At 46.0% G+C, this 10,005-nt stretch overlaps 1 pseudogene; it reads right to left on the reverse strand.

Moving 5' to 3' along the window:
* Positions 1-2,398: 2,398 nt before the first annotated feature.
* Positions 2,399-2,698, reverse strand: LOC112135823 (dynein light chain 1, cytoplasmic-like; annotated as a pseudogene).
* Between the last annotated feature and the right edge of the window lie 7,307 nt (positions 2,699-10,005).

Genomic DNA, 10,005 nt, shown 5'->3' on the forward strand with positions numbered 1-10,005 from the left:
CAGAACATTCCTGTGGTATGTTCTTGGTTCTGTCACTGAGTCTCCATCAGCCAGGGTTCTGGGAGGAATGAAATGCTAATTGAAGGGGGTTTAAAGGAACAAATGCGTGGATGAGGTTAAGAGACATCAGAAAGGGGAGTGAAGCTACTTGGGACCGGCAGCAGTGAGGAGCCATTACACCTTGTTCCTATAAGGCAAGGTGAAGCAGAAGCTACTGGTGGTCCCCAGGGAGCTCATGATTTCTTAATAGGGTCAATTTCACCCCCAAAAGGGGCAAAAATTGATTATTGGGAGGTGAAACAAATCTTACTCTGTATGTAGAAAGCACAAATATACATACAGCACATAAACAGCAACACAGTATATCTGCAGTATTGTAATTTCACGGGGAGGATGAGTGATTAGAAAAAAGTCTAGAAAGTCTTCTTAGAGGGATGATCACTTTTAAAAAGGTTGGCTGAGTGTAGTGGCTCACACCTGTAATCCCAGCACTTTGGGAGACTGAGGTAGGCAGACTGCTTGAGGCCAGGAGTTTGAGACCAGCTGGGAAACAGGGAAACCCCCATCTCTGCAAAAAATAGAAAAATTAGCTGGGTGTGATGTCCCATGCTTGTGGTCCCAGCTACTCAGGAGGCTGAGGTGGGAGGATCACCTGAGCCCAGGAGGTCAAGACTGCAGTGAGCTGTGATTGCACCACTGTACTCCAGCCTGGGCAACAGAGTGAGACCCTGTGAAAGAAAGAAAGAAAAAGGAAAGAAAGAAAGAAAGAGAGAGAGAAAGAAGGAAAGAAAGAAAGAAGGAAGGAATAGAGAGAAAGAGAGAAAGAGAAAGAAAGGAGAGAGAAAGAAGGAAAGAAAGAAATACAGAAAGAGAAAGAAAAAAGAAAGAAAGAAAGAAGAAAGAAATAAAGAGAGAGAAAGAAAGGAAGGAAGGGGAAAGAAAGAAAGGAAGGAAGGGAGAAAGAAGGAAAGAGAAAGAAGAAAAGAAAGAAAGAAAAAAGAAAAAAGAGAAAGAAAGGAGAGAGAAAAAAGGAAAGAAAGAAATGCAGAAAGAGAAAAAGAAAGAAAGAGAAAGAAAGGAAGGGGAAAAGAAAGAAAGAGAGAAAGAAAGAAGAGAGAGAGAAATAAGGAAAGAAAGAAATACAGAAAGAGAGAAAGAAAGAAAGAAGAAAAAAGAAAAGGAAAGGAAGGAAGGAAAGGAAGGAAGGAAAGAAGGCCAGCCTCAGCCTCCCAAAGTGCTGGGATTACACGTGTGAGTCACCACGCCAGGCAAGACATGGATGTTTTTCAAAAACTCCCTAGGTGATCTTGATATTTATCTAGGTCCAGTCTGAATCATATGATATGCTTTATAACTATTATCTACCCATACATGTGTACATTTCTATCCTTCCTATGTTTTTTAAACTGAGATATAAATTAGATAATGTACACATGTTGATGAATTTTGACCTAGGTATACACTGTGTACCTATTACCCAGATTAAAATATAGAATGTTTCTCTTCCCCAAAGGCCATTGCTATCCTGTTACCACCTTCAGTTTTGCACGTTCTTGAACTTCAGGCCAGTGCTGCTGTGGATGCCAGTGGTTTTTCACTGCTGAGCTGTATTCTGTTGTGTGGATATACCACAATTTTATTATCCATCCTCTATTGACAGACATTTTGGTTGTTTCCAGTCTTTCGCTATTGCAAATGCTGCTGCTACGGACATTTGTATATAGATCCTTTGTCTATATTCTTATTTTAATGAAATTTTATTCCTTTCTCCTTTCATGTTATATTCCAAGTCCAATTTTCTTTTTTTTTCCCCACATCTGCAACATATTTATTTTTCAAAGGAATGGATTTTGAGAGAAAATAACATGGGGCAGAGATATGAAATAGAAAATAAATACAAGGCCAGGTACGGTGCTCACACCTGTAATCCCAGCACTCTGGGAGCCCAAGGCGGGCAGATCACTTGAGGCCAGGAGTTTGAGACCAGCCTGGGAAACATGGGGAAACCCCGTCTCCACTAAAAATACAAAAATTAGCTGGATGTGGTGGTGCGTGCCTGTAATCCCAGCTACTCGAGAGGCTGAGGTAGGAGAATCACTTGAACCCAGGAGGCAGAGATTGTAGTGAGCCGAGATTGTGCCACTGCACACTCCAGCCTGGGTAACAGAGTGGAACTGTATCTAAAAAAAAAAAAAGAAAAAAAAGAAAAGAAATACAAATGTAGGCGATTTTGCTAATTGTTTTATAACCATAACAAACTAGTTCAGTGACTGTCCTGTATAAAACACAATGAAGGTTCCAAGATCAAGGGTAAAAATTTCAGTCTCTGGTTTTTGGGACTTAGGGTTCAGTTCTTGATTTTGGTTGGATCACTGGGTGCGTGGTACAGTCCATGCTTTTAAGCAGATTTGAACAGAAGAGTGGCCACTTGGCCCAGGTGGAAACAGATGAAGCATTTGGTTTCATGTGTCACATAACTCCTGAAGTTCCTCCCCACGATGCAAGCCGCATGGGATTGGACTTCTTGTCAAATTCCTTCTTGATATGAGCTGGAATGTCCTTCTCTATATTCTATTTCTCTAGCGCCCGAGTGGTGCACTCCACCAAGTCCTGTTGCATCTCTTCCAAGATGTCAGCATTTTTTATTATAGCCTTTAGGTTGCACATGGTTACCTAGGGAGCAAGCAACCCTCCTACCTTGGCCTCCCAAAGTGCTGTGATTACAGGCATGAGCCACCATGCTCAGCCATGTCTGGAGTTTTCTAGGTACAGAACGACCATGTCCTGGTTAAAATGCAGCTGGAAGCACATTCCCTAGAAGCAAATGTGGCATGTAGAATATTATATATTATTTCTGGGACAGCTACCTTGACATCCATCTTTTATGATAATCCTTTGGTCTTAGATGATTCCAGCACACAAGGCAGTATGTACACAGTAGGTAGGTATTTCTTCAACAAATGTTTGTTGGTGTATTAGTCCATTCTCACACTGCTAATAAAGACATACCTGAGACTGGGTAATTTACAAAGGAAAGAGGTTTAATTGATTCACAGTTCAGTATGGCTGGGGAGGCCTCAGCAAACTTACAATCATGGAGGAAGGAGAAGCAAACACGTCCTTCTTCATATGGCAGTGGGGAGAAGAAGAATGAGTGCCTAGTGAAGGGGGAAACCCTTATAAAATCATCAGATCTTGTGAGAACTAAATATCATGAGAACAGATGGGGGAAATGGCCCCCATGATTTAAGTATCTCCACCTGGTCCCTCCCACAACACATGGGGATTACAGGAACTAAAATTCAAGATGAAATTTGGGTGGGGACGAAGCCAAACTATATCAGTTGGTTACAAGTCAATATGCCACACACTTAGGCAGACAGCTGCATATTTAGCATTTATACTATAGGGCGGATGCCTTCTCCTTGGGCATGATGGTTTCTCTTGGCCCAATTGGACCTTAACACTTGCTGGCATTAGATTAAGTGGACAGGATGGGGACTGCCCTGATGCCGGATTCTTGGAACCAAAGCTCACAGTTTCATCTCATCCCATGTCATTCGTGCTCTCAGTCTTCCGTGATTTTGAGACCTTAACTCTGTGCTATCTAGAACCTGTGGCCATCCATATGATTTATATTTCATTGCAGACTTTTACTTTACAAGAATTTACATGGGACTTGAGGGAACACAAAATGCAAATAAACGTTCTTTTTTGTTTGTTTTCTAACACTGTATAATGAATCTGCACATCCCATAACTTTTCTTTCATATTCCACAAAAAGTTTATTGTCACAATATGCCTCAAATCCTGGAAGCCCAGGGAATAGCAGAGCTCATGTGGAAAGATGTTCTACTTTCCACTGTTTTTCACTTTCCATCATCTTTGGCCCTTCCCCATCCAGGCTCAATGGATACACAAATTAAACCCCAGGAAGCAGTCTTTCTGCAAGGGTGCTGTCTGTCCACCAAACTTGCTTTTGGGTGAAATAAGGATCACATATAAAATAAGGATTCATGCCTATCTCGATTCATTTCATCTTAGCCCTTCCCCCAAAATATGGAACTTGAAGTGGAGATATTTAAGTAAGCAATAGATTCATTTTACCATCAGAGATGGCTCTTTCAAGCATAGTGTCCATCTTAGAGTCTTAAGGCTGCTGCTTTTGAATTCAGACTCACCCATATTGTTATTCCCCCATCCACAGCCCCAAACCCTTACTCCACGGATCAACTCAAGAATGCATTTGAGAGCAAGTAACAGAAAAGCCAACTATGGCTTAAACAGATGGGAGCCGTTCTTCTTATATAATGAAGAGTCTGGAGGGAGGTAACTGGTGTGGATTAAATAGCTTGTTTGTCTTTGTGATTCTTTTGTTTGCTTGTTTTTTGAGACAGAGTCTTGCTCTGTTGCCCAGGCTGGAGTGCACTGGTGCGATCTTGGCTCACTGCAACCTCTGCCTCCTAGGTTCAAGCGATTCTCATGCCTCAGCCTCCCGAGTAGCTGGGATTACAGATGCGCACCACCACACCCTGCTAATTTTTGTATTTTTAGTAGAGATGAGGCTTCATCATGGGGGACAGGCTGGTCTCAAACTCCTGACCTCAAGTGATCCATCCATCTTGGCCTCCCAAAGTGCTGGGATTGCAGGCATGAGCCATCAAGCCCAGCTTCTGTCTTTGTGATTCTATTGGCCTTTGCCTCACGGTTGGGAAATAGCTGTCATGGCTCCAGACATCCCAACTGCCTCTGTTAAAGAAAGACAGAAAGAAGGCAGGAAGGGAGAGGGCCTACGGTTTCACTATCATTTTAATCAGGAAAACAAAAACTTTTCTGGAAAACTCCTAGCAGATTTCTGGTTTTTTTTTTTTTTTTTTTTTTTTTTTTTTTTTTTTTTTTTGATGGAGTCTTGCTTTGCTACCTACGCTGGAGTGCAGGAGTGCAGTGGCACGATCTCAGCTCACTGCAACCTCTGCCTCCCGGGTTCAAAAGATTCTCCTGCCTCAGCCTGCCGAGTAGCTAAGATTACAGGCACCTGCCACTACTCCCAGGTAATTTTTTGTATTTTGAGTAGAAAAGAGGTTTCACCATGTTGGCAGGCTGGTCTTGAACTCCTGACCAGCGATCCACCCACCTTGGCCTCCCAAAGTGCTGGGATTACAGGCGTGAGCAACCACACCCAGCCAGATTTCTGTTTATGTCTGATTGGCTAGAACTCTGTCTTGGACACCCCCTAGCTGCCATCAGGGCTGAGAAATCAAGTGGAAGGCAGCACTGGTGAAGGGGATGGGAAATAACTGGTTATCCCACAGTGTCTGCCGCGTCCTGTTTTCACCCCGTCTCCTGCACCTCACTGTTGCATCATTGAACCTTCCAGTTTCAATGAATGGCAAGCTCTCAACAGTTGCTTCTATGAGGCTAAATATCTCTCCAGTTCATTCCGCACATGGATTGTGTTCCAGAAACCCGGGCCGACTTTACATCCTCAAACACAAAGTCTCCCCGCTTCTGGACTTTTGAACTTTCTTTTCCCTCCACCCCAGGTACTGCTGGCCCCAGCTCCATTCTCAGCAAACATGGGTGGTATCTTCTTAGCCTTCAAATCTTGCCTGAAATGTCACCTCCTTAGGGTGACCTTCCTGGGCCACTGCAACCTAAAATCAGCCCTTTCTTTACCCCTCATCCCTATCGGAAATGATAAATGTTTTTGTTCCTGCCTTATTATCTGTTTTCCCAGGAGACCTCAGAAGAACTTTCTCTCCTACTATAGTATGCCCACGTGCAAAAAACAGTGTAAAGATGTTGATGAATGTTTGTTGAATGAATGTGTGAATACGTGAAAGGGAGGAGGGAAAAATTCCAGTAGTCTCTGAACTGTTGGTATATATTGTCAAGTGGGGACCATGGCCCAAATAAGTACAGAACTTTAAATGGTTACTACAGCACTTGTTAGGAGTAAAATGCATGTACATGCAAACACGCACACACACACACACACGCCAAAATAAGACAATTAAATAAGAAAAAAGCAGAGGAATATTGAGGTAAGGGAAAGAAGTAGAGGCAAACTTTGTTGCCAGCATTTTTGCTTCATTATTCCATCTTAAGGAGTACGAGGCTGAAGGCAGGCGGCCTCACCGAACAGATAACAGAATTTGTCATTTGCAGTGGCCGTGTTATTTTTAGATCCAAATGCATTTCTTTCAACATGGACTCCATATTGCTAGCTGCCAGCTCATGCAAATCGGGCCTCCATATGGAGGGACCAGGCTCTATTTTACATGTAATGCACATGTGCATCTTTGTTTGAAATAGGTTAGCTTGAAAACAGCCCTGCTCCACCCAGCTACAGGGGTCTCAGTGCATGTGTGAAGTTGGTCTTTCATCACTGTGGCAACCTCCCACCTGGATGCCCCCTTTCTAAGAGGTCACCTGCATGCAAAGGTCATTCCCAGTACACTTCAGCCCTCCAAGACCAGAGACTGTGTCTCTCATGTTTGCCACTCTTGTGCTCAGCACCTAGTGGTGTTTATTAAATGCTCATAGCATTAATATCTGAACCCCATCTTGTTTTGCTCTTTCAGAAGCCTCTGCACCTCTCACATGGAGTTCATTCAATTCGTTCTTGTCTTCTGAACCCCACATGCCATTTTAAGCTCTTTCACCACAGGGTCTGCAGCTCTGCCCCTCAACGCCAAGCCCCGTGCCTGGTCAATCACAGATCTCTGCAAACGGCGATTCCAGAGTTGATGCCCAGCTTTCAAAATGCTGAGTACAAATTCCCTGCCTCTGTGAACTCTGAACAAAGAGAGGTGTTGCTTTTTGGCAAACGAGGTTGTCAAGAAGCTTGCGGAAAGAAGCCTCCCTCTGGCCCCTAACCTCCCTGAACCTTCCTTTGCCCCATCTTCTGCTTCTGGAATATTCTGGATTTGGAGAACATCAGTTACACATGAAGGGAGACATGAGGGAACCAAGTGGGTGGAGAGAGAAGCAGAAATCTGTCTCTGCAAAAGCACTGTCTAGAGTCTCCTCGAACCCTTGGGGCAAACCCTGAAGACCTTCCTTTATCTCCATCCTTCCTGGACAATCTCAGCAGCCGAGACCTCCTCCTCTCCATGCACAGTGCCCAGCCCCTCCTTCTCCCATTGCTGGACTCCATCCAGCCAGCCATGTTTGCTTCTGTGGAAATTTCCCCCACCCAAATTCTTCTCTGGCCCCAACTATCCCAGCCACGAAGGGAGAGTGAGCTCCATGTAGAACGAACTGAGGCTGCTGTGCGGAAGACAGACCTTGCCTACTTAGCAGGAGGGCAGAACCGACCTCCTCGCAGGCCCGGGTAGCCTCAGGTGCCCACTGCCAGGGAGCAAATGGTCAGGACCTCGGTGGCATTCTCCCTCTTTCTCAAGGACAGGAGGGTGACCATCTGGGCCTTGGCCAGAGTTCCACGGAGGAAGCCCCAGCCTTTTCTCTCCAGCAATGATGCCATTATCAAAACCAGGAGAGGGAATTTGAATAAAAAGGAGGAGGGAGAGAGAGTCACCCCCCACCCCCACTGTGGTTTCCAGGCGACACGTCGTCTGTTGCGGTCTCTGTCATACAAACCCTTTCCCCGTAAGACGGCGGGTCCCACGGGGAGAAAGGGTGAAGAGGAATATTTTATCAGCCGTGTACATATGTAACCAGAAAAGGGGCTGAAAAGCAAAACCTCGTTTCCCTGAATAGGGGGAAGGAGGGAGGGGGTGGGGACGCTGGTGGAGGTGGCAGAAGGGACTTATCTTTAGGAGGTCAACAGTGGGAACATGCGGTGACTGATTTCCACCCTCCGTCTTGTCAACGCGGGGAGCGTCTGCACAGACGGCTGTTTGGGGCACAAAGTTTAAAAGGCATCTTGTTTTTGTATTTAGATATAAGAACCCAATATACATAGCATAAGTGAAAGAAAAAAGAATAATAAATATTCTAAAACCATGCCAGAATGGGGTGGTTGAGTCTTTAGAGAATGGGACATGAATTTCTCATTCATGGGCTACTTCTCACTCATGGTTTGAAGATTACTTTGCTCCTTTGGGGAAGAAACCCTAAGCACTGGGAGGCCTGCCTTCCTCTGTATTGAAGTCTCATGTTCATTCTACAGCACGGGGCAGTGCGGCACTGGGCTGGAGAAAGTCCAGCTTCCCCGTCCAGGTCTGAGAAGCCTGGAGGCCTGGTCAGCATTGAATGTCCAAGCATGCAGGGCAGAAGAGACGATTTCATCTCTGCTCCACAAAAGGCAGCCATCTCGCCCCTTCCCCACTAAGCACCGTCCTCAGAGGACCTTAACAATGAGTTAAAAGAAAACAATTGTGATGACACACGAGCTTTGCCCAAGAGTTTAGTGTGAATGCAACTAACCTTGCAGACAGTCACCAGCCCGCTTGCCTGGGGGAAGTGACCACTCACAAGGTACTTCACGAAGGAGGCTGGTTTATTTATGCCGCTTTGTTTATTGTGCTGGTTGGGGAAGTCTAGCGGGAGAAGGTGAAGCTGTGCGTTCTCTGGGAGGCATTTTTCTGGTGACTGGTCTGTAAGCCCGTTTCCAAAGAACACGGCATGAAAATGATCAGATGTGAAGACAGCCATCCTGCAACCACTCTACCCAAATGCTCGGGTGGGGCTCCTGTTACTACTGGCTCATTCAAAAGTTTGGGAGGTTAGGAAATAAAAAAGTTAAGCAAAGAGGAATGGAGACAGAATGAGAGGGAGAGAAGAGGAGAAAGAGAGAGAGAGAGAGAGAGAGAGAGGTGAGAAACGCAAGAACCCATCTGGACCATGCATCACATTGAAATTGCCCCGCATTAAAAATTCACCAGCCAGTGAATTTTCAAGGGATTTGTAGTAATTAGATGACAAAATGCTGGCAAATCTCAGGCTTGCCAAAGATGTTACTCAGGGGTCAAAGACTCGACACTTTCGGCTGGGTAATTTGTAAGTGTCAATCACTCGCAGCCATCAGAGAGGATGCAGCGATCTAACGGCTGCATTCTAAGTAAGTCAGGCGAGCCCGCAGCCGGCCGGCTGCCAGCAAGCCCCCAGACCCCGCGGCCTGCCGCTCTCTGCCCCGCTCCCGGCTGGGGCACAGACAGCGGCTGCGGCCTCGCCAGGGACTTGGAGCCAGGCGGGCCGACCCAAGTTTCCAACTTCTAGTTTGATTTGATCCCCATTTATTCTTTTTTGAAAGCTGCGGAGGCTTGCCAGGAGTTGAACGTCCCACCTTCGTGGAGGACAAAGTTCCCTGTTGTGCTGGTGCCATCAAAGGGTGACATGGGGCTCTCTGCATTTGTGCAGGGTGGCCATTTCAGTGTCAAGGAGACTAGGTTCTCCTGCTTCGAGCTGCGTGATACTCAGCCCCTGGGACCTCAGTCTTCTGATCTGTGAAGTGGGGATAAGATGACTTACCTTGAAGGGTGGTGATGACTAAGGAGGGAGCCCGCGGCACTCTCTGCCTACAAACTCGTTCACTCCATATCCATGTGCCTTTGTCCAGGCGTCGTTCTGGGCACTGGGGACTCAACAGAGACCAAGATAACACACCCTGCCCTCATGGAACATTCTAGTTGGGGAGGGAGGAGAAGCAATAAACAAATAAATATAAAGTATGTCAGACGATGTTAAGTGCTAGGAAGAAAATCAAAGGAGTTGGGGACAGAGCGTGTTGGGGGTGGTACTTTACACAGGATGGAAGGGAAGGCCTCTCTGATGAGGCCACATCTGAGCAGAGACCTGGAGAAAAGAAGCGGACAGACAGCATAAGGGACTGCAAGGTGGCCCTAGTGGCTGAAGTGGAGCAGACAATTCTAATCACAATGAGAATTATTACCATGAGGCTGGAGACCACTGGGCAAAGGCAGCAGGGATACAGTGGGGGCTCGGCTCCAGAAGCCTTTGACACTTTGAAGCTTCAAGAAGCTGGACTCGTGTTGCCCAGCCTGACGGCCCCTGATAACCCCGATTCCAGAGCCCTACGAG

The sequence above is a fragment of the Pongo abelii genome, chromosome 10 (assembly GCF_028885655.2).
Source record: "Pongo abelii isolate AG06213 chromosome 10, NHGRI_mPonAbe1-v2.0_pri, whole genome shotgun sequence".
NCBI classification, from domain to species: domain Eukaryota; kingdom Metazoa; phylum Chordata; class Mammalia; order Primates; family Hominidae; genus Pongo; species Pongo abelii.